Source organism: Hermetia illucens, chromosome 4 (assembly GCF_905115235.1).
Source record: "Hermetia illucens chromosome 4, iHerIll2.2.curated.20191125, whole genome shotgun sequence".
Taxonomy (NCBI): domain Eukaryota; kingdom Metazoa; phylum Arthropoda; class Insecta; order Diptera; family Stratiomyidae; genus Hermetia; species Hermetia illucens.
This window is the reverse complement of record NC_051852.1, coordinates 132,682,424-132,708,812: the sequence shown is the minus strand read 5'-3', so window position 1 is coordinate 132,708,812 and position 26,389 is coordinate 132,682,424. Positions and strand designations below refer to the sequence as shown.

Genomic DNA, 26,389 nt, shown 5'->3' with positions numbered 1-26,389 from the left:
GTTGTTTTGGTGAGATATCCCTTCAAGTGTAATTCAAACCGCTGAAATAAATGTTGCGTTCCATCTTTTAACGACGCATTTGTATTCAGGTATTCGTGCCTTTCACCATGCTCACCAGTTCTAAATAAATTAAAACCGTAAATTTTCCAGTTGAATATGTTGAAGCGGCACCACAGGACTTGGTCAGTCTCAAAAGTTCTCGGAATGATTTTATTGAAAAATTGTTTATTCAATACAAGTTTGCAATCCCTCAGAACTTTTCAAAGTATTGTCCCTGTGATTTGACGTATGGTTGCCAACGCTTCACCCAATCATTGAAGGTGTCCTCTAAGTCGACAACTGGAGTCAAAGCTCCTTTGAAAGTTTTTTTAATCCTTGGTAGCAAAAAGACGTCCGCTGAGGCGGTATGGCGGCTGAGGCAACGTTGGTGCACCAATTTTGGCCAGCAATTTGGTGACAATGTTGGCAGCCAATAGACCCTATAGCTTCCAAAAACTGTTCCGCTCGAACTCTTGCTGTACAAAACTATGATCTTGCCAGTCCTGTATACCTCGGAGACCTGGGTTCTTAGCAAAAAATTGTGAACTCTTGGCCTTGTTGGAGAGAAGATTCCTTCGAAGAATTTTTGGTCCCCTACATGAGGATTGTCGATTCCGTAGCCAACATAACAATAAAATCTATGAGCGATACCATGGCCACCTTGTTGTGGATAAAATCTAGTTCAATAGGTTATGGTGGGTGGGCCATTTAATCCGTATGGATGAGGATGATCCAACCCGAAGATTCTAAGGACAATATCTATGGTAGGAAAAGAAGACGAGGCAGACTACGCCTGAGATGGAGCGATGAACAATGGCCAAGGCGTCAGACAGATTTTAGGGATATCGAATTGGTGGACTTCAGCGCGAAACCGAGATTGTTGGAGTTGCTTATTAAGGCAGGCCTAGACCGGATACCGGTCGTTGCGCCGTGGATGATGATGATGAAAGAGCTCATTGATATGAAATAGTCTTAACTTGCAGGAAGTTTTGCTGGATGGTCGCCTTTCTAAATTTTAGAAGAAATAACAAAGGCGCATGCTAATTATGCAGATTACTACGGCTTATCAAAAACCTTCATGAGCATTTGATAAAATACTTTTGTCAACTAGAATGTGTTATACACTTAAGGTACTAATTCCTGTATCCCTGATCACAATAGCAGTATCAGTGACAGAATATATCTTTCACGGATTTCATCCAATATGTGTGCTTCCCGGTAATTAGCGAAGAACCCTTCTTTATGAAAATATAACGTTATCTATATTATCAGAATTTTTCTAAATCAATCCGTTAATAACTTGAGCTGGAGTGACTACCGCTGACTACCCCAAGAAACTAAGCTTGTTTAGTGTCACAATTGGCATGATAAAACAAGTCGGGTAATCGGAAGCTGAACGCTTCAGGTATGAAAGGTTTTGTGTATTCCTTTTATAACGACATTTGAGTGTGAATTTGTCCCATTAGTACCTAGCACGTACTATAAGCATACATTACGTGGGAATATCCACATTCAGGTGATATTGACATTCAAAGTCTTGAATTTGGAAAGAGGCGACAACTTTGACCTATTATAACTTTATTAGTAAAAATGCGATTTATTTGCACCAAACTTGGTAGAATCATGCTCTATATCTTATACCTTATATTGTTGCAAATTTTGGTGGTGCTAGAATGAACTTAAGCGGGGTTTTGCAGCCAATTAGTAAAAATTGTAGTAATATACTATCATTAACTTTATTTGAGCAGATATCGGTATGGAGCGTATTTCGGAGCCTAGACACCATATAGCGGCAGCCTTTTTTTCAGATATTTCGGTTAGGTAGCTTCTGAGAATGGGTCCGTTAAAGAAATGATCAATTTTGACCCACCGCAATGAGGATTCAAAACTAAGAACGGCTTCTGAAATTACTAACCGGGAACTTTCATTTGATGGCTCACATGACTATAATTCATGCAAAAAAAACTTACAAATCCTCCCCCCCCCCCAACCCTTTGCATATATCGAGGCCCCACCTCCTTAGATTTTATGTATAATTATGTAACTTACTGTATGCATGAGGGTTCACAGTTCAAACCTTTCACCCAAATTTGGTGTGAAACGCTACAGTCGTTTCCGAGAAAAATGCATGCGACAGACAGACAGACGGAGAGCAGTTCGGCCACATTGCGACTGTCAGCACACAAGACAGATCTACTCTGTGCCGCAAGTGCGGAGGACAAGGCCATTTTGCGAAGGATTGCGACGGAAAGCCCAAATGCGTGTTCTGTGTTAAAATGAAAAATAGCGGCAGCTATAGAAGATGTGAAAAAACATCCAAAGGACGGATTTACACGTGCCAAGTTAGCCTCACCTAATTGCTAGAGAAACTATCCTTCGATGCAAGATGTTACAATCTCAAAATAATTGCTGGTGATTTCAACGCATGGGCAGAAGAATGGGGAAGTAGAAAAACAAATTCAAGGGTAAAAACATTGCTAGAGACGCTCTCACGCTTAAATGTCGTACTTGTGAACTCTGGGGGAGTCAACACATACCGGAGGGGAGACTTGCAGTGGCTGTCAAAGACTTGCAGCGCGATCATCCTCCATCCAGATGGAATCCCGGATATCACCCTTGAAACTGGCAGCCACGACAGCGCCAGGTATGTTTGCCCAAGTTTTTACGGCATGCCTTAGAGAAGGAGAATTCAATACCATTTGAAAACTATTTGAGCGAGCAATACACAACAGACTGCTCGCTATTGCGGAAAAGGAAGGAGGCCTATCCGACAAGCAATATGGGACAGTAGTTGCAAAACGCTTAGACGAGATCGAGATCGAGATCTACGTAAATGAAGCGAATTCCTTCTTGAAAAAGTCCGGCCTATCTCTTGCTGAACATAACACGGAACTAGTGCTAGTCAGCAAAATAAGGAAGGACACACGAGAAAATTAAAGTTGGTGAACAAACAATCTACTCCCAACAGTCGCTCAAATACCTGGAAGTAATGATTGACAAAAGGCTCAACTTTAAAAAACACATTGAGGGCGCCACAACTAAAACGTCTTCCAACGCTTTAACGATCTCGATGATACTGCCGAACATTAGTAGATCAAGACAAAATCGACGACGTCTTATTTCAAGGGTAGTTAGTTCCGTGCTACTCTATGCAGCTCTAGTTTGGGCAACTGTTCAAATCCAACTGCGGAAAACTAGGAATAGCGTATCGAATAAGTGCACTTCGGGTATGCAGTGCTTATTGAACAAGGTGCTTAACACCTGAAAATATAGTGGAGTTTATGTTGGAGTCAACGAAGGGTTGGAATCAAGTTCTAATTGGGTTGAAAACGATTCATCAAAAGCTACGGCATGAAGAACTGTAAAGAAAACAAGAAAGGCAGAGATCAATAATGAGCCGCAGTTAAGAACTCCAGCCCCGCGATGCAATGGTTTATAACAAGAGAAGGAGGTGGTTTTAGTGAGTAAGAGTCTCCAATAACTGCATGGTAGGAGTAGCAGTAGGTTTTTAGCCTTCTCACCTTCCAACGATGAAAAAGACAGAAGGACAGACAGACAGTAAACCGATGTTAATAAGGCTTTATTTTACACAAAACCTTTGAAAGTGAAAGCTTTCGATTAGGTCACCATGTATAGCTTGGATATTTAGTTCACGTTACCATGGTCATTAGCTGTTTCTGTTGTCATATTTTGGCTACATCCGTTAGCTTCTGCAGATATTACTTCGGATATGAACCTAGGGGAGAAATGGTTGTGACAAGTTGTCAGTATTAAACTGGCAGAGTGCACTGCTGAAGTGCTGAGGTTGATTTTTTTGAAAGTCAGTTGAGTATGTGTATATTTATAAGTAGTGCCCGGAACGTGTATGGTGACTTTTACATGATTATCTTTTGCAATGTATATATGATGGAAATTGGGTCATTTTCTATTCTAGTTTGAGAAATCCAGATTCTTAAGAAATGTGTTTTTTTGTTCTAAAATAGAGGTGTACGTTGGTAGTGTCTTCGGGTTTGCGGGATGTGCAACGCAATCTGATGAGAGAATGCATTTGCTAATATGTAGCATTTGTTTCTTTTCCCGCGTTACCAATTCACTCCCTTCTATTTCCTAATTCTCATTCAAATTTTAGCATAGCAAATTTTCAGCATTGACAAATGATTGTCGACCTTTTGCTTTCACATAAGCAAGTTGCAGTCAAAGAGTAGTATAGGTCCCAGGGCGAAACGTAAATGGAGCATAAAACCTGGGAAACGCCTGTTGAACTAACACCAATAGATCTACCATCTCACCCTATCTCTACCTCCAAGTGGTGACCGCTGAGAGCTCTTTCTTAACGAAAGATTCGGTTGGATTGACAGCACAACGACGAACCTGCAACCTAAACGGTGTAACGATTTGCGCATTTTCTCATGGAACGTGCGCTCCTTGTGCAGAGAAGAAGCCGCTCAACAGCTAGCCGATACCTTGGCCTAATATAGGGCTGATGTGACAGCGTTGCAGGAGATGCGTTCGGCAGGGACCGGTTTCCTGGAGAAGAGCTACTACACCATATATTATAGTGGCCATCCAGTAAACCATGTGCTCGAAGTACGAGTATGTTTCTTAGTCAGTCAAAAAATGAAATCTGCTATTATCGGCTTTGAAAACATAAGCGGACCGCTACGCGCTCTGCGCTTGCGAGGCAAATTTTGAAATATAAGACACTTTAACGTTCATGCGCCTAGAAAGGAGAATGTAGAGTCGGAGAAGAATACCTTCTACGAGGCAGTTGAGCCGACCCTCGAAGTGCAGATGGAAATGAAGCATCAACAAATGATCTTCACAACCACATGAAGAAGGTTATTATTGATGCGACCACAAACATACTAGGCCCGAGCTGCAAGAAAAGTCGGAACCGTTATTTCGACGATGAATGTGAGCTAGTAATGAAACGAAAGAATGATGCATACCGAGTAATGTTGCATTCTCAAAAAATGGATTGGAAAAAGAAGCCTGGGAGAGCCAACAGGTCTGTGAACTAGAAAAGCACAGGGAGCAACCGCACCAGGCGCGCAAATTTTACCAAGAAGTCAGCAGGGTGAAGCTTTATACACCTCGGTACTCATGCTGGCGATAGAAAGAGAGGAAATCTGATTTCCGACAGAATGAGCATATTGAAGCAATGGGTTGAGTATTTTGATGATCTGCTCAACAACCAAAATATCGGCAAGTTGGGGGTTCTATCAACTGAAGACGACGGACAAATGCTGTCACCACCAAGCATAGAAGAAACAGTCCGTGCAATCCACCGACTTCAAAACTATAAGTCGCCAGGAGCCGATGGAATTACAGCCGAATTGGTTAATTATGGAGGCGACGAACTACAACAGGCAGTTCGTCAACTGATGCTCAAACTGTGGGACAGCGAATCAATGCCTGACGACTGGCAACGGGGCATTAACTGTCCCATACATAAAAAGGGGGATATCATGCAGTGCAGAAATTATAGAGGGCTCATGTTGCTGAGTACCATCTATAAGATATTCTCCACTATCTTGCTAGGCCGGATAGCTTCATACGCCCAGAACATCATCGGTCCATACCAAAGAGGCTTCACTGCAGGCAAATCAGCAACAGATTAGAATATCTCTGCGCGGCAAGCAATAGCAAAACTGTTGGAATATGGACAACATTTGTACCATCTTTCAAACCGACTTCAAGGCCGCCTATCATAAGATCCCCAGGGTAAAATTGTACACTGCCATGAGAGAATTCGGTATCCTGATAAGACTAGTTAGGCTGACTCTGACCAATGTGCTAGGTCAGATAAAAGCAGCAGGATAACTTTCGAGATGATTCAACATTAACAACGGTCTAAGACAAAGGGATGTCTATCATACGTCCTTTTTAACTTGCCCCTGGAAAAAATGATCCGGAAGCTGAGGCAAATGCGAGAGGCACTATGGTGCACCCAACTATTAGCCTATGCTGACCATATCGACATCAAGGGAACAACCACCCGAGACGTAAAAACTGCCTTCGCACAGATCGAGCCGGCGCCGCGCGAGATGTTGGGCTGCGCATCAATGAGGGCAAGACAAAATATATGGTGGCAACGTCAGCACCCAAGTCGAACCAACCAACAACATCAAACCGCACTGGTCAAACAGGGAGAATAAGGATAGGAGAATGCAACTTTGAGACCGTTGACAATTTCTCTTATCTAGGGTCGAAAATCACAATCGATAACAACTACGATGATGAAATCCGCGCATGGTTGTCGGCAGCCAGCAGAACCTATTTCAGCTTAAAAAAACTGTTTCGCTCGAAACGTCTCACCCTAGGCTCAAAGCTCTTACTGTACAAGACTTTGATCTTGACAATCCTTATGTATTCCCCGGAGACCTTAGCAAAAAATTGCGAACTCTTGGTCGCGTTAGAAAGAAGAATCCTCCGAAGAATTTTTGGCCCCCTGCATAAGGATGAACGATTTCGCAGCCTACATAACGACAAAATTTATGACCGATACCATGACCGTCAGGTATTGAATAAAAAATAGGGTCACTTGATCCGTATGATGAGGAGCCCAAAAGTCTATAAATAGAAGACGAGGCGGACCTTGCATACTAAAGAGCGATGGGGTAGCTCAGGACGCCAGACATCTTTTAAAGATATTGAATTGGTGAACCTCGACGCACAGCCGGGATGTCTAGAGTTCATTATTAAGACAGGCCTAGACCGAATACTGGTTGTTGTGCCGTTGTGGATGACGAACGACCGCCGCGGAAATTATCCTGAATCTACCTCCTCATTCATTTGGAAATGAAACAGTAACCAGCTAACGGCGCATGTAAGCTCAGATGGTTATGCCTCCCTCTTGACAGGGTTTTTAACACTAAACACCAAAACAATATGAAGTATCCTATTGTAGGCTTCACAACGCTGTTTCCATAGCCAATATTTAGCATTAGGCCATCTATTGTCAAGTCTACTTTGAAGCGTGGAGTTGCTAGGGCTTGTGCAATTGAATGGGGAAGTGTAAATTTCTGCCTGCAGGTCACAATCTTTGTGAAAGAACCCGGGGCCGCTAGAATGACATTTCTATTGTTCGTTAGAAAGTGAGACATGAAAAGCCTGAAAGAGCTTTTAATTGAGGTGTCAGTATCGGCTATATCTAACCAATGTGAGGAGAAGGACGCGGCCCTGCTAAAAAATAATCTTTAACATAAAATCTTCTTTAACATGAAATCTGCACACTCTCTACTTCTGGAAAAGTAGATTTTAAGGGGCAGTACATGAACCTCTTCAGAAGTCAGGAAGTTTTAGAGTACTTTTTGTTTCAGATAAATTGATGGAGTTTTGATGATAGTGGAGCAATACGGCCAAACTTGGAAATTAAACTAAAATTGCTATTGTCAGTTTTTTCAGCAAGTTAAAAATGGGATGAACGATGGAAGAACCCAGTTATCGTTAAAATAAGGATCTGCAGAATATGGTAATCAAATTAGAATCTGAAGTAAAATTGCCAATTGTTGAATGCGAATAGAGTCTCTGCCCATAACGAAAACACAAATCGTTTATGGGGTTTGAATGTCAATTAGTTCTAAGTAAACAAGGTATTCAGATTGTCCGAACTTTTAAAGATTCAAAGTGCGCACTTAACATAAGATTACCCTGTTTATGATAATTAGTAATTGTGGATTACTCTCTCGCCTCCTCTAAAGTATCGATTTTAAGATTTTCCTAATTGAAGCTCCGTAAGCTCCTCGTAATTAGCAGCTTATCTGTCAGGCAATGAAAAGTAGATACGCGTGGAGGAAACACAGTATATGATCCAAATAGTGGTAGTCCTTAACGAAAAGAGAGCATATATCTGAACTATATATTAGAGAGAAAGTCCGGGCCCTGGCTAGTTTTTTATGCAAAAGAACCGACCCAGGGTGAGAATTATACGTATCTCCGGTTATCATCTCTTTTTTTTTTAAATTTTTATGGCGGTGGAATTCTAACTTTCCAACCCCCTCTAGTCGGGCCTGGGACTACACAACCATTGCCATAACTCATTGACATTAATTTCAATTTAAAACCGCAAATCAGCAATTTCCCTAACACAAATTTCTAACTCACGCACAAATTGCAAACAGTGAATTTTATGTTCTGCGAGTTGAACAACTCAATTTCCATAAACTCCATGAAAAGCCCCTTCAGGAGACATGTACCGCTAGTCAATCTTGGCAAACGAACAATTTTCAAAAAAGTTTGTTGATCAACAACTATTAGCTGAATGAACAGTAAGCCATCCATCCACATAGGTCAACTCTTGAGAGCCACCAATGCCTATGGACCGAAGCGGAAAATGTTGCTAAAAAGTTAGATGAATGTTTTGAAAACTTTCCGGAATATGGTCGACGTACTCAATATAAAAGTTTTACGAAAACGACAGGGAAAATTCTGTGATATTGGAAGGGGATCAAAATAGAAATGAATTTCACGTTTTACAACAAACTTTCAAATTGAATCCGATTTAAGTTTTATTGGGGAAAATGGGGTGGATAAGGGTTGCGGCGATGGTGTTGATCAGATCAATATATGTAGTATCGTTGGGAGTTTGGCATAATTTTAAATAGATTTCGCTTTAAGCTTTGATGAAATTTGGGGTACTTAGAGGGAGAATTAAAGATGACGTTTGGTATGCAGTTCCTACGTTTTCAGCGTCTGATTTTAATAAAAGGTATGAAACCAACTTCGAGCCTAACTTGCCGCTGTGGTAAGTTTATGTTGGTTTTCCGTTAATTGTCTCAATCAAATCTAAGTCCTGTAAATAGTTGACATTGAGGCTTCAGGATAAGGAGAAAATCAACGTAAGTTAGTGAAACGAAGGTTGCTTCTGGCATAAAACGTGCACCCCCGCCACTTTTGTGGGGCCAGCACTATCATTTGCCGTAAAATCGATAAACGATTTTCTTATTTGTTTTTACTCTTGAGGTTGAGGATTTGTAGGCAAGAATGGTAGTTCAGTCGAGAAGATAAGCCCAGCCTCATTCGAACGCATTGAGCTGAGTATTAGAGAGTAGCAACTCTACGGTGCAATGGTCAAGTTAATTGAGCATCAATCTCTCGATTTCGTATGTTGAATTTGAAACACAGCTGCGTCATGGATGTTCGTATTTAACTTAATGATCTCCTTCCAGCTTAAGCTGGGTGATCATAAAACTGAAGCACTGAAAATTGAAAAAATAACAATCAGAAAGAAGTGTCTGTGTCCCTTGTAAATGTTTCGTGTTTCATAAAGGAATGAACAGAAAATATAAAACTTACGGTGGTCGATGACAAGCCACCAAAGATAGGCCAACTGGGTGGAAGGCGCTTGAGTTGTGGCATTATCAGTACCATTACTTATAGAATTTTCCAATTTGACAACAGGGACCTATTTTTTCTAACTTTCATGTCTTTAGCCACCCCCTTTACTTGCAGTCAAATCCCTATCAATGTTACTATGTCTCTATTCGACTGCGAGAGTGATCACAACTTCGCTCTTCAGGTAAGACTTGCCGTTCAGTTGGCTAAGCTTCAGCAGCAACTGTTGGTAGCCAGTAGCTTGGCATGATTTGGTGTAGCTATTTAGAGCTAATAACACTTTTTGAATACAGGAGTAAATAGGAAGGTCCAACCCTTCTATTTCTGTCGCAAAAATTCGGATACACCTAAGCTCCATAATCAGGTTTTCCGAAAACACCAATGAGCTTGGTCCACCTTCTATGACGGAAGTAATAATCTTCCAATGAAACTAATTATTATACATCTATAATGCCAAAGACTTGCAGCCATTTGTCAGTGATCCATCTCTCTTATTGATTACTACACATTTTTTTCAAACTGTAGCCTTTGTCTTTGTGAACGAGCTCGGGTCGGCTCGTCGTGGTCGGTTGCGCTAGTTTATTTTATCAAAAACCTGATCTGGATGTAGTTGCGAGGCCTTCAAATCACCATCCAGTGTATCAAGCCAGCATTGTTTCGGCCGGCCGTTTGGATATTTACCATTGACTTCCAAGTATTGGTGCAACCACATACCGATCACAGTGATTACTACAGAAATCTCATAGACAAATCTGAAAGCCATATGACTAGCAGGCATTACGACCACCTGATATTTTCCCAAGGATTTCCAGATGGACACATATGACGGTATTATTTGCAGGCGTCGTTAGCTGCTTTCCGTTTCACTCCCAAATGAATGAGCCTCGCACGCTGCTGTTCTAATCGATCCAGTTACATGTAGGGAACCGAACCTTTCGATTTTTACTGACAGCTTCGTGGATCAAAATGGTCTTTATTCTGCGTGTTCAAGGAGTCGGTTGTGATGAAAGTTCCCGGGACTTATTTGTGGCAATCCTACAGAACTAGAGCAATTTACAGCACTTCTGTTATTGTTCCTGGATTTAATGCTCTCACGTTAGATTGGAGTCAAGATGCTCTTCTAAATACTTGATTGTTTATACCAGTTGGGTTTCTACCTCTAGAAATGATGTGGGTACTATGTAGTTGTCACGCCTAACGTTCCTACTGAACACAACTAAACCAGTCTTCTTAGTGTTCACTGTGAGTCCGTTACGGGAGCACAACTGTGGATTCAAATGGCCACATTCTGAGTCCGCAGATCAACCGACAATTATTGTAGCTAGATAATCAGCAAATGCTTCCACAAAGACCCTTGTATCATCTACTAGCCATAGCAAGGCGTCCATTTCTAGGAGTTAAACGGTGGAAGGAGAACCTCATTTTGTAGACAGCCCCTGAAAGATCTTGCTTCAATTGTTTTCTTCCACATCACAATGTGAATTTTCCTTCACTGCAGAATGTGAAGAGATCGATTCCATGTTGTTTTGGCGCGTCAGGAAATGCTGAGAAGATTGGAGGTAAGTGTCAAACTCGTACAGTGCTGTCCCCTCGTGTTTATTTTTGGGGAAGCATGCTGCCTCCAGTGACACAGCCCACGTTTCTATCCATGGGATCAGATAAATGCCAGTTGTGATTTTAGATACTCTTTGAGAAATGTATATATCAAGGAGATGTTTTACCTCCCACTCTGTAAATGTAGGTTACGCAGTTATTAATTTTAATAAAGATTCACTTCGATTTCGAGGACGCTTCGGACGGATTAGCCTGTTTTCAAAAGCGCCTTCATAATGAACATTTTGCCGGCCTTACGCATATATATATAAAGCTCCGATGGCATAATGTTAGTTATGCACCAGAAATAGCAAGAAAGGGTTGTGCCATGGCTTTTAGATTTACCGGAGCTGTATTTAGTTCGGAAATGTATTGCACTCCTGCAGACGCGTGGACGTGGTAAGCGCCTTTCATGGAGATAGAGTGAGCATTCAACAATGATGGTGCCAAAACCGTCAACCAGAATAGGCTTAATGACGGAGTGTCTTATCTATTAGATTGTATCCGTGTTTAGAACCAGGCTAAGGGGACCCAATCCGATCTGGGAGGTGGGCACGTGATCTGAATCGCGAGTAGAAGGCATTTCAAAGCAGCGTCATCTCTTGAAAGAGATGGTTGGCATTTTACGGATACTGGGCAAGGGCAGTGGAGAAGTACGTGGCGTATGCCGACAGTTTAGTGATATTGGTGTCAAGAATGTTTTCGTACGTTATGAGTGAAATTCAGGAGAACCTATTTGCAGAGATGTGCCTGTGGGCTGTAAAATGTCAATTAAGTATAGATCCAACAAAAATAAAACTAATGTTTGTTATAACCGCGGCAAAGGTACCTGAATTTCACCTTATAAAATGGTTCCATGGTGGAACCGAGAACTGCAAAGACTCAGGAAATCAACCACACGTTTTCTAAATCGTGCCAGAGTTGAGTCTATACAGACTCTCTGCGGTTTCTGCAAACCCTTCAACACGAAGGTTTTGCAAGGGGAATTGGGATACTGCGAGAGCGGTTGTTACCAATGAAAAAACGAGAGCTGCTATACTATCATTTAAATACTTCAAAGCACCTGGTATGGATGGCATCTACCCAGCGAGGAGGGTATTGAGCACTTAGAGAGACTTCTAAGAAATATTTTTCGAGGATGCCTTCCTCTTGGCAGAAGGTGAAGGTAGTCTTCATACCAAAGCCTGGGAAAGATGACTATTCTAATCCAAAGAACTTCAGACAAATCAAAACAATAACATAAGTTTCGCTGAAATGTCTGGGGAGACTGGTTGAGCGTGATTTGCGAGAAGGTGCTAAAGTCGCACCCCTAGCCCCAACATGCTTACCAACGTGGAAAGTCCTGTGAGTCTGCTCTTTATTCTTTCGTTTCAAAGATAGAGGATGCAACTCTGAAGAGTGAGTACGCGATGGGGGTGTTTGTGAACATTGAAGGGGCTTTTGACAGTGCGCCTTTCCAAAAGCTCTGTGATGCCGCCAGAGAGTATGGTGTTGACGAAACTCTAATAAAGTGGATCTACGCTATGCTAACGCGAGAGAGAGATTGTTGTGTGCTGAGGTGGGTGTTCATCGCTACTTAACAACGGAAGCGACGAAAGGTTGCTCTCAAGGAGGTGTGCTATCGCCAATTCTGTGGAGTATGCTGATCAGCTCATCACTATGCGAACTGCAAAATCTGCCAATACACGTTCAAGCTTATGCGGATGACGTGGTTATACTGGCTGTTGGTCGAGATCTCGGAATGATGTGCAGTAATACACAACGCGCCGTTGATTTGATTGACAGTTGGTGCCTCAGGCATGGACTTTCAGTAAATGCAAATAAAACCACAATGGTATTATTTACAAAAGGAGGAAACAGAATGGGCTTTGCCTTACAGAGACGAAGGGTACAACCCTTCAACTCTCCGAAGAAGTGAAATATCTGGGAGTTATTTTAGACAAGAAGCTTTTTTGGAACAAACATGCAACTTATGGGCTGTGTAGGCGGACCTTTGCCTCAACATGGGGACTTAGGCCTCAGGTAGTAATGTGGAAATATGTTGCTATCATTAGGCCGATGTTTGCTTATGCATCCGTAGTGTGGTGGGTTAAGGTGAAACAAAAGAGCTTTCGCTGTAAACTAGTCACACTGCAAAGAACTGTGTGTCTGGGTATCACCGGTGCCATGAGCACCACATCTGGCGCAGCTCTGAATGCATTACTCAATTTGCAGCTCGTGGATTTGTTTATTCAGAGCACTGCAATGAGAGCGGCTCATGGACGAATTCAATTAGATCAATGGGAAAACAAGGGGCGTGGGGGCACAGGGCATTGGAAGAGGCATTGGGAGAATTGAATCTAGTTTTCGTGATGCCTTCCGATTCTCAGATCCTCATACATCTGTTTCGTAGAAGATATGATATTATCTTGAAACAGAGAGAAAACTTGGACGAACCAGAAGAATGCGTTTCAGGATATACTGACGTCTTCTACACCGATGGCTCAAAGACAGAAAATGGTTCTGGAGCATAAAAACGAGAAGTGGCTTTTCCTTTGGGACAATACACAACGATTTTTCATGCCGGAGTTTATGCGATCTTAAGGGCGCCAAACTGAGTAATTGACGAGCGGTTGACGGGCAGGCGCATTGCAATCTGCAGTGATGGCAAGGCTGCATTGAGGGCGTTGAGTAGTAGTTGGATCATCTTGAAAATCGTCCAGGAGTGCAGAAACTATTTGAACTCTATCTTTAGATTCAATACGGCGGAACTACTGTGGGTACTTGTTCAGTGTGGTGTAGAGGGAAATGAAATCTCGGACGCGTTAGCAAAAGAGGTTTCAACTTTCCCTATGCCCGGACTGGAACCGACAATTGAGGTACCAGTAGCATTGACTGATGCTGCTATCAAAAACTGGGAGCAAGCTTCCCATAATGACAGGTGGCGAAGCCTTAATGCTGCTAGGGACACCAAACTTTTCCCGTCAGAACCAAACAAACACACTGCAAAGTTTATCCTGTCGAAAGGCAGGAAGACTTACGGAAGTATTGTGGGCCTTCTGAGTGGCCATAATTCATTACCTGGGTATATGTTCAGAATAGGAATTATCTAAGATGATGCGTGTCCTTCCTGTAATGAGGAAACGAAATCCACGGAACATTTTCTATGTGAGTGCCCTGCCTAGTGACGCACCAGACATCAGATTTTTGGTGCTGATGTGCTCCAGCTGCAGCGGATAGCATCACATCCACTGACGGAAATCCTGCGATACATAAACGAATTCAGGATATTCCGTTAGACGGGGAAATCGGGTATAATGGACCACTAAGGTCTAAGTGCTCAGAGCCTTTGCCTCTCTCCCACCTCAAATGCACACGCACACGCCATAAGCAAGTCGGGTTTCGAAAGAAATTCTGCTGTGAGCTTTCCGACAAGGTGTAGTGGAAGAAATGTTACGAGGTAATCCATAGTGTGCTTCGAATACGGTCTCAGGAGTCGGTGCAGGAGTTTCTCGAATACGCTCGGTGTCGTCGAATCTTAGGGTCTTCCAGGATTTGCCAGTATATTTCAAGAGGAAGTATTGGCGAGTTGGTTAGGTACTTGAAGCATGATGCGAATCCCAAGCTAACATAGTTATACTAACTGGCGCCTGGCGACACTTAAGCCTTTTTACCCAATTTCAACAAGCTCCAAATGGATGAGGCAGTACAGAGACCTACTGAATAGTCCGTGTGGCACGCTCAAAGCACCCCATCTAGGTTCCCGTTGATAGGAAATGGAGGAGAAGAGGTAGACAGACGTAGTGGCCGGTCCCTTGGTGGGCGCAGCAGAAGGGTGAAATCTACTACGAATATTCATATTGTGCGAAGTCTAGGAAACTTGATCTTACTACAACAAGACCCGATCGCAAGAACTTTTGGCTTGGATGCATGCAGATGCGTACAGGATTATGGCTCTTTTCACGGGTTACGGGTCTATAAAGGACCATGTTGCTAGATTTGGTCTATTCTTCAATTCACATTACCGAAGTTTCGGAGAGGAGGAAGAAACCTTCAGACTGTCCCTGGAGAGCTGAGCCGACTGTATTCAGCTAAACTTTACCACAGCAACTACGGTGTTAGGAGTTTTTGCCGACAAAACGGTGCAATTGAACTCTTCAGAATGGTCACTCATCCAACCAGGATAACTAAGACGTTTTTTGAATCCATTATGCAGGTATGGTGTCTAGTGCTGCGCTTACAATAGAATAGATCGTCATGTGTGTAGTTTAAACCCCTAATTTCCCCATCAGCAACTCATGGTTCTTGTTCGATGTATATCTTAAAGAGGCTACCGGGACGAATGATTAACACAGCGGCTGCTTGTCAATATTGCGAATTCCCTTCTTTTTTTGACTTGAGTTACATGGGAGCGTCTAGTAAACTTTAGGAAATGTCATCACAAGGAGTCTTGGCTGGGAGGAGCGCTCTTCCACCGAAGGTTCAGATAATCTGCTGAACGAAGGAAAATGCAGATCAGAGTTAGGAAGGTATGCGGAAAATTTAATTATGAAAGCAAAAGCATGATTTATGAGCGCAGCTGACACTCCACGCCCCCTTAGATTTGCGGTATGCTAGCCCATTTGTGAAGAGTACTTCGAGGCTTTTTGAGAGAGACATATCTGTCTTATTAGGCCGGCTTCGTATTATTTTTCAGGTCTTTCGTGCGTGCTCCATCCGCCGATATTGTCAAAACTAAGACCTTTAGAAAGTACTAATCGAGGCTTTTTATTTGATGTTTCATATACTTATATACGGCAAAAAAATGGTATACCACCCTTTTTGTATGTAAACAGATCTCTTTCCGTAAAGTCAACGTAGAACGATGCGCTACATGCATGGGCGTCCACATTTCTAAAGATAATAAACCGGTCTTATTCAGGTCTTGTTTTACACAAAATATTAAAAAGACCAAAGAGAAGAGGAAGCATCAATAAGCGTCAATCACATGGAAAAAGGGGAGGCAGGTTTTCGGAAAACACAAATTTTTAAAAACCGAATATCTTCCTGCTCACATTATACCAGGGGTTGGGTTTGCTACAAAGCAGGTGGCATCAGAATTTAAATTTTAAGTAATGCTAAATTAGCATATTTATACCCGTCTCCGCAGACTCTCAGGTCCTCAGGTACTGGTGAAGATCCTTTATACAGCCAAAAGTGCACACAAAGATTGTATGCGCAAACAATTTCACAGTTTGTACGCAATCCACAGCTGAAATGCGAAAGCCCGCACAACGCTCATGAAAACGCACCAACTTTTGGCATATTATGAGCCTGCAAGGATTCTCCCGATTGAAACTAATTGACCCACTTGACCTAACGCTCACAACCATTCCTATGAAACGACTCCTTGCTATTAGGATTGAAATTACAGAAAATTACATAATAATTTCCATTTTCAAGTAGACCCCATTCTGCATAATCTCTCAGCATACATCATTAGCGAAGTTTTGAGTTTTCCAGGGGTAGAACTTCGCCAGACGACAATCGTCCTGGCCATACATAGGTAGATACGCGTATACAAAACATGAACGACTTGAGATGCGTATTTATTACATAAATTATGCCATTCATAGGATTTCACAAGAATAATAACTTTTTCAAGAGATCCGAGGTCGTACACTGTCACCGTTCTAGTCATCCCTTAAATTAATGGAAAGATGTACAAGTTTTCCTTAGTAATTCTCCTCCGGTAAACTTTTACAATTTAAGTTAAGATGGATGCGAATGAGAATGAGCGAAATCCAATTTAATATTGCCCTCGGGGCGCTGAGGCTTGGTCCTCGGATGACATTATTATCTGGTGGAGTCACTCGAGGATATCTTTATAGTTCCATTTATGCTTCCAGTGAATTGTGAAATGTTGTACTTTTGCGTTAATTTGGCCTTGAATGTATGGCGAAGCACAACCACTGGAAGCCCATACAGGATTCAACCAGAAAGGACCCATGTGACATCACAAATTTGTTTTCATTGTAATTTCTACATATGGGGCTTCAGGAATTTGCTACGAAAGAAGGGTTTTGGTTTCCGTATCGTATTTTGCAAGAGGGTATATATCCTGCCGTAATTGTTGGGGTTTCTTACGCTTGAGGGTCTATGGGAAAGTTTACAGAAATTTATATTATGATAATAGATGGCTTAATTGAATCCTCAGACGTTGTGCTCTACTCCTGATAATTATTGCTTTAGTTTCAGATGGAATTTGCAAGTTATAGAACGTACAATTTCGGGGATGTATACTGTTTGTATTAACTTGTTTAAGAACATGATTAATGGATTCAATGCTGATAAATATTTGAAAAGGACATAAGAACTATTTACGATTCAACTTTAGAAATGATAATTTATTTATGGCAACTAGAGAAGGGAATGGAAGGAAGACGAGTCGGTGGAAGGGCGGTTTTTAACTCTTGCTTCCTGAGTGAAAGTTTGATTTATTTTGTAGAACAAACGACTCGGAAGTCGGGGGTATCCCAAGGTTTTTAGGGCAAGTATACATGAATATCATTAAGTCAAGGAGGAAACCCTCTACTCATTAGTAGATATGTAAATGTGTACATACATTAATTTCAACGTTACCCATTGGGGTAAAAACTCGTTAATCCTTCTAATAACTTATATTAATAGTTAACTAAAATTGATAGTCATTGTTGAACCAGGAACATGTAAATATCTAAAGTTTCAAGTTTATAAGTGGATGGAGCTCAAAAATAAGGTATTCCGATTGCATCGATTAGGTATTTTTGTAATTTTCCCTTCAGGTGCTAAATATTAACACTTAACAATGTATTCAAGCTATATTAGTTTAGTTTCTATGGATATAACCTTATATTAAACTTATCATGTTTCAAGGCAAAGCGTATTTGAAAAATGTTGTACCCACTTATGAATGAAAGGTTCTTAACTAACCCCCGCGAATGGAACAGGACAGCGGAAACATAAATTGCACATGACATTTGCCCAGCAAAGAAAGATTAACCACCTCCGGAAAAAGAGCTATTTGGAGCCCGATGACGGAGGGGAGTTGCAGAACAATCAAAGAAAAGAGGGAAACGTATTCAACCACCTAAGCAACAACTTGCGGTGCCGAACACTTGATCTGAAAATGAACCTCCAACTCAAATAAAGAGAGGAAGATGCAGATTGAGGATGCCTCAGACTGGTGGTTCTAAAACTCCTTTCGAATAACCGAGAAGCGAAAATGTCCTAGATGTAAGACCAGATAGATCAATAACACCTGGGTAACCTTACAGGGAAGCCTTAGTCTCTCTAAAAATGGCCCTGATCTTGCAAAACTACCGCCGGAGTAAGTTGTATACAAAAAAAAGTGAGGTAGCTCAAAGTTTATTCTGTCTGAGCTGCAGAAGTGTGAACCCTTAACCCAAAGGAACGTTTTTCGTAACCCCCGCGAATTAACCGTTTAAAGATTGGTTGCAGGCCGCGATATCGCTCAGCACTACGAGAGATGGAATCATTCTGTGCGTTAACGGGTCCGGTGGTCAAAACAAACGAAGTGGTTGTCTGATTACTGCATACAGATATCCTATGTACTGACGGCTCAGAGAAATTACTTGCCAAGCTAGTGACTTGAATATGGGTTTCTGAAGTGGGAATGGAACCTAATTCGCAAAGGATATGGAGTGGCCGTAACAGTTTTTGTATATGTCAACTTTCAAGGTAGTCCAACAGCGACAATCCGCTGGTTAATCAGAACGGAGAGTCGCAAGGAAATTGGTAAAACTAATAATTCAGAGAACGTACATACAATCCATATAACAGGAAATAGGAGCCCTACAAGGAAACTCTGGTTTTTAAGATGGGAGCATGAAGAGTGTGGTCAACATCACGTACGATAGCACCGACGTGGTTATAAATGAGGTAATCAGGGTAATTATCACGTCGCGTCTGAATAGCTCTAGACTGACAAAGAAACACCAGAGCTTAAATATGTTATTGGTGGAACTATCGTATGGTGACATGACGACTTTTTAATAGGGAAAAGAGGATAGAACGGTAGAATGAATATACCCAAGTTCTTGCAATAATAAATAACAAAGGGTTCCGTAAAGAGAAAAAGGATTCGAGGAGGAAATGGAAGTAGACATAGAATAAAGGCACGTCCACAGGTCTCTAGTTAAAGATCCAGTTCCATGGAGACATTCAAGGGCACCTAAAGGAATATACGAAAACTTTGAAGAGAACCTTAGAAATCATTCTAGATGTCAAGGAACGACTGACGATTTGCGGTGAAGGGGGTGAAATACGAAATGGGCAAGAAACTGATTCGACTCATATAAATCGCCTAATCTAGACGAAATCTACTCACTGGTCTTTCAGCTTCCCACTTATAGAGCCGGATTTAGTTCAAATCTATACAACCATTATTACACTGGAAAAAAGCTTGCAAAAGGGCACTCCATCAGCCGCAACAAATTGGTAATGCAACATATAATGCAATACCAATACTTCTATTGGATCACACCAGCTCACTGTCATCAGTCATCGGGAGCATGATATAGGAGACATTCGTGAGCAGATTCGGTCTGCCCTCTAAGAAGAGGACCTTTTTACTTCTACTGTTGGATCTTGTAGTGGACGAATTACTACTTCACTGAACGGAAGTGTATTATACCCTAGATCTTGGAAATGTCTAAAGAAGCTTCGAGTGCCGACCAAGAGTAGATGGCGGAAGAGGCGGTATCAGCAATACCACGCTGCACTACAGGCAACAGTTTCAGTTCTCGCCGAAGCAATCTTCTTGACCGCAGCTGAGGATTCCCCTGAGATTCGGCAGGAATTCCGTAGAACGTGTATAGAATTCTGGGAAATGGATCCTTTGCATAGACCAGGTATTCCCAGGCTCAATGCATCTCCAGCAACTCCGAGAATTCTATCTCAAATCAATGATAAGATTGCATATCGACTGTGTGCCAATATGTCGCTGCTGCAACTACAATCACCTGCGTATTGTGGTGCAGGTATGGCTGTCAGATTGCAGTTTTCGGTGACGGAAGCGAGGGAATATTGGGGTGGGCTTTGGGGCTTATCCGCATGCTATGCTAAGTGGATTACCGCCGAAAGCACTTGTCATGTCACTACGCCTGGCATCAATTTTGCGGATGTTACTGAAGAGGAAGTTCGACGAGCCATAAACAGCCCGAAGAACTGAAGGGGCCCTGGTCAGGTGCGGAATTTCTGGAATGGGTCGCGCATTGAATGTATTTGCTATCCCTTCGCTGGCTTATGCATTCGGAATATTGCCGTGGATGGTGATTTGGAAAACTACCAGCCGCGGATGCGGACTACTTTGCTGTGGAGCAGATGAACCTGCCTCGTGACGTCGCAGGTAGGCGCGTGGTTGACGTGGCGGCACACTATCTCCGTCAAGTCGGCTCGTTGCTCGTTTTTTTTTCAGCAAAGAGCAGGCGAGTCATTTGCATGCAGCGGCTTGTAAAGCAAACTGTGGACTGACTTCACTTAACTTGAAAGATTGGTCTTTCAATCTTCTGAGTGTGGTGAAGTCGGACCAAGAGCGGATCGATGAATGGAAATCGAAGCCAGTTCACGGTAAAAACGGGAATTGTCTTTGGCAGCCATTTGTCGATTTGCGTTTGTTGAATAGATCGCTATGTGCCGTAGAGCTCTTTGTACCATTTAGAACGGCGTAGTCGCCATCCGAGCTTATAAAAAGCTCATCATAAAAAAGCGGGTGGAAAACGGCGGTTCGGCGTTAGAGAGGTTTAACCATCTCATTTCTGGCTGCACTGTTATTGCACCAGTGCAATACACCACCAGACAAAATGCTGTATGTAAGGTGATTCATCAAACCTGGCATACAAGCATGGGTTGATCACGGGAAAATATCCGGTTTACCAATATAAGTCGCAAGCAGTACTTGATAGTTCTGCTTACAGCCTGTATTGGGACCGGCAAGTTCTAACTGATTGCCACATACCACACAGAGCATGGGGTGCTGTTAATTTGCAAGACGAGTCGCTCCGCATATTTTATTGATGTTGTTATCCCCCAGCTCGGGAAATCAAAGAGATTTTGCATCTCGAGTGAGTTGTTGTAGTTCCCAAAATATTATCAGCTACCTAAATCCTTCACGGCTTCCCTTGATGTCCTGGGACTCTTATACATTCTGGTTCAAATCATGCATTGTTGCGGGAAATTTTCGACGAATTCCCCCGTTGACGTACTACCGGCCACCACCATCAATGCCCCTTTATAATTCAAGTAGGTAGGACCGGCTAAACCTAAATGCTTGGTACTTAGTATTAAGTAGTATTGGATCAGGGCCTTGAAGTGCGTTAGAGCACTTCATTCAAGACCGTAATGGTATACTACAGTACACATTGTAGGAGTCAGCATTGCGTTCACCCCTTGCATTATGGGTGCTATGAAAAAAGATATACATTTTCCCTGGAAACGTTTCAGTTGCACACTTCGAACTTGCAGTAAAAAGAGAGGCAAGGACTGCAGCGAACGGCATAGCAGATTCACAAACGAAATCATAAACCTAATTCTGGAAATGGGCAGTCATTTTGCGTCCTTGAAATGGTACTTTGATTCCAAAGTGAGGTCATGACAATTAGGAAGGACTGGAATTACTGTAGTGACAACTGTCTTGTCACTACAGTGATTCTGTCTGAGAAATAATATACTGTAATTCAAAGAGGAATCTAGGACAAAACACGCTCAATGTGGCAAGATCAAAAACCATTGCATCAACTTGCAAAGCTGCGAATGGGGCTACCGTTCGAAGCATATAAATTAATTCCAAAACATGCTATGGGAAGTCGATGGTTGTATGGACGACTCTCTATATCAATTTCTTCTGCTTGGCAAAAATCAGGAACATAGGCACAGCGTCCGATGTGCCTGACAGGTTGTATAAAACGAATGAGCGATACCGATTGTCAGGGTAATTACCGCAGGTACTGGTATATTGGCCATTCTTGCAATGACTCGGTTGACCCCAAGCCGAGCAGTTACTCTTAAACTCAAACGATTACTTTCGGAAAAATTGAGCTTCGGGAAAAAGGAAGCTGTCCCTGGGCTACATATTTAGTGAAATGTGCGCGAATATTACCGAGCTCTTAACAGTCTGACTTAGGTCGATAAGTAGCCAGTTCGGCTTACCCAAGATTCTGCCAAAGTGCTTTTGTCGGAAAACTGCTTTTTCACGAATAGACCTAATAGACTATGGGTCAAGTATATTTGGGAACTATTAAGTTTCTGGTCGAAGAGAACCGGTCCTGCGGAATGTTAGTACGGAAAGTGTGATCGTGATCTGATTGAAGCCAATCAGTTTCCCATCTTTACGGATCACAAGCCGCTAACTTTAAAATTGACTTCCCGAATAGTGTGTGATTGCAGTAGTTTTCTGCGGCCATTACCCAGACTCCAGTACCTGGATCTTAACAATTTGCACCATTTCAAGCGGCGCTAATATTCGACCACACTTGACCGCACCACACCCGATTGAGTGCCCACCACAGTTGCTATAGAATTCTGAGACAAAGATTTTCAGATTTGATATACCGTCAAATACCGGAAGACATTTTGAATCGAGGTTATTTCAAGACCGGTATCATCACGTCAGAACTGCAGCGTACCAGTGTGGAATTACAAATGGTATGGCTGAAAAACTAAACTTCGATCGTGATGGGCATCCCTGACCTCATCCAGGGACAACCTGAGGATCGATAAAAAGAGGCTCAGCAACGAAGAACAAGAGCGTAAGATTGGTTAAAAGATCATCATGGAGACGCTCTTTGAGGAGAATAATTCACTCGAGGGGAACGCTAAAAGCATTGCACTTGAAATGTTCACTACGAACGTCAATTGGGTAAGCTACAGGCTACGCACTTTATCGGGAGTTGAAATATAATATTACTTAGGAGTTCATTTCGGTTTCAAACTAATGGGAAATGTTTCATCCGAGAAGAATATCAAGCAGATTGCTTTCGTCTTGTGGAACTACCCTAAGCGAATCCCAGGACCTTTTATATCACCGCATCATATATCCATAATAAATCCTGTTGTGATGCTTGCATCGTCTTGCGGTTGAGGTTTCCTAAGGCAGGAAGCTGATAATATAGATCCAAAGTTTCATTTCTTTAAGCGTTACTACTTTGCTGATAACTGCGCCGTTTGTGGCATTCGACCGTTTATTAACCCTTTATTTGGAGCTGAATCGGCAAGCACTGACGACGCATTTGGTCTTAATATTATCGGCGGTTAGAAAGGTGACCAATCGTATGGTTATGCGTTCATCAAGAAATCCTCTGATAAGCATCAGGTGACTTTGATGCTTTTTAATCATACGGCCCCAGATGCGTTTTTGAGAAAAGATACTCTGACGTAACCCTCAAACAATAAGAATGGTCTTAAGTTCTTTGTAATTCCTTGCTTAGTAATTTTCACTGATGGTTCAGTCATGGGAGGCGGATCGAGTTCAGGCGTGTCTTCGAAAAAGCGGATCATGAAATTCGCCCGACCCTTAGAAAAATAACAATAATATTCAAGGCGAAGATATGTACCATTTTACTGTCAGTAGAAGAAAGTTTTCCGTAAAAATGCGAGTTCGCACAATTGGAATCTGTTTCAGCAGTCGGCCAGCGTTATAAATAGCTAAATAGCAGCGTTTGCCCTGTCGCCGTCTAAGGTTCTGAGTGTTGGCCGACTATAACAGACAATGAATGGCGTCTTGTGGAAATGGAGACGAAGATGATAAGTGACCAAAAGGTCAACGAAAACAACGGTGGCTTGATACACTAAATGGGCCATATCTGGCTGTTGATAAAATAAAATGGCGAAACCGATCATGATGACCCGACCGCGAGCGATTATAAGCGAGACAAAGGCTCAAGAAAAAGAATATATAAAGCCAGTTGGGGTTGAAACTTGGCCAACTGAAAGAAGCATTCTTGATGTTGGTTCCAAGGCACTGAACCATCGTTGTTAATGAAGAGGCTGACAGACTTTCCCGCCAATGGTCAGAATCCATATTTACAGAACCTGAACTAGTATTTTTCATTCGGTATCCATTGTCAAGTCTGCTCTGAAGGGTGAAATTGCTAGGATGCGTGCGAAGGCTGCAGAAGGCTGATCATTGGCGGTTTAGGGATAGTACAATGGGCCATTCGTCGTTTTAGGGCATAGTGCAATGGACCTAAACAAATGCTTTCAAACTAAATTACATAAATTAACTCGGTGCCTCTCAATTCACGTACAAACCGCCTTAATGTATTTTATACGTGATGGAATCGAATCATCAGCTAAAATATCAGATTCCGCAATCGCGGAAGTTATCAAATTTGTTGAGCGAATGGTGTGATAGAAGAAATAACATTTTCATCTTTCTGCCTTTCTGCCTGCCGTGACGTTTGGGTTCTTCTCCCTACCTTGGGATCTTTCACTCATCCAATATGGGCATACCCATTGTGAAGTGCGCGAAATATGGAGAACTAGGTGGAAGGGAGAAAGGAATACTCCAGGTCAAGAAATATTAATGTTGGTTCATTTTTGACATATTACTGGTCTTAAAGAACAATAAAAATAACTGACTATTTGGTATTCAAAAATACACAAATTATATAAATAAACCCAAAGTTTCCACACACACCACTTCCTCTTTTAAAAAGTAATCAAAAAGGACTTAACATTGTTCGCTTAAGTTTTAGACAATCACAAGAAGGCTACGTTAGTACAAAAGCTATTTCACAAAATAGTCACAATCGGTCTTCCAAACTTGTTCATGACACACGAAAATGACGTGAAATGGCAGCCAAACGGCACTCAATAGCTCTGCTATACGCGATCGTCACCCCTTTCGCAGGCGTTAAGAGGAAAAGGTGTCTTAGCTTAGATACTCTTCAACGAGACTTTCCATTATAAGTTTCAGAAACATTACTCAACTTGTTCACTTCTTTAATCTAAATCCAACAACAAAATCCTTTTCCTTGTCAGCCCCACTTTCATCTAGTTCGCACAGGTTCTTCTTCATTTATCGCTCAGGTCATTCAGACGAAAGTAAACAACAAAAACCATTACTTTCCCAAAACAATAGACAGAAACTTTTAACTCATGATCCTAACAATAAGTACCAAGCTGCACCTGCCGAGATGCGAGTGGCGCTGCATGTATTCGACAGATTCTCGTTACATTCTTGAATATTCATAAATCCTTTGGACCAAATCGTTGTAGCAAAACGCATTTAATTGCATGCTAACTTGAGCATTTACATAGCATTAGGATGCAAATTATAAAAAACAAGGTTTTGTTTTTAACAAAAGCTTAAAAGAGGTCAGTGATCGACCAATGCGTTTGAAAAGTCTACAATCGGAAAATTAGTAAATAGGGTTAGAGTTCAGGGAGGTTTTGAGGTTGGAGGGTTGTCAAAAGAAATTTTGAACCAAATTAATTCAAGTGTATATTTAAAGGAGGTTAGTTAAAAAGTTGGGACGAGATGCAAGATGAGGTGACAAAAAGGATGAGAATGATAAAAGGTTGGAAAGAGGGGACTGTATTGCTATAAAGAAGAAGAATTGATAGGACCGATTCGTAGTATTGAATGGCATAATCAGAGAGCACATATTGATCCCTTTTGATGTAATTTTGATATTTTACGAAAATGAGGTAAGCTAGGATCAGTTTTTCTGTCTCTTTTTTTTCTGGCTTTCGTTCACAACTTCGGTGCTATCAAAACAATTGGGGTTTGAACCATAATGCAATCGCTTAATTTTGATTTTTGTTCCTTTTTGAGCCCAATATAATTTGTCGCATTTCTAAGGAAATGCTTCAGAAAGTAATCCGAAGCGTACTAAATCTCAATGCCACACATATCAAACTTTATCGTGGCTTATTTATGTACATACCTGCATATAATTGTGTTAATGTCATGCTGTTATTGACAATTAAAATTTAGTTAATTTCATTTCTTTGAATACCACACAAATTCTTGAAGTGCAAGATTATTGCACTCACGCACACAACACTGTTTCTTACCTTGAATTACACTTGAAGGAATATCTGTTGTAATGTAAATTGTACCAATTCTATGTTCACAACCAAAAATATCTTAAGTCAGCTTTAATTTGTTTAAAATAATTAAACCAAATATAGCCGATGAATTTGCAAACTGAGGAGTTAAGTTGATTTTGCTTGTAAACTAATTTTTGCGTAATTAAATATGAATTGTGTTAAAAAAAGTGTTTTAATTAATGATTAAGTTCTACTCTAAATAAAAAGAATGAAACTATCTTTTTAAATCAAATGAAAGCTTTTCAAAAACTATCCCCAGAACAGCCCCAGCAGCAAATTTTACGAAGCCACAAACTCCGAAAAACTAAATTGATTAAGTTTTAATTCCATTCGTTTGGGAGACTATTAT

At 41.6% G+C, this 26,389-nt stretch overlaps 1 protein-coding gene across 7 annotated transcripts in view; it reads right to left on the bottom strand.

Moving 5' to 3' along the window:
- The window catches only part of LOC119653512 (putative polypeptide N-acetylgalactosaminyltransferase 9), a 405,357-nt gene that overhangs the window by 1,890 nt on the left and 377,078 nt on the right, over positions 1 to 26,389 (bottom strand). The gene's annotated exons all lie outside the window — the stretch shown is intronic.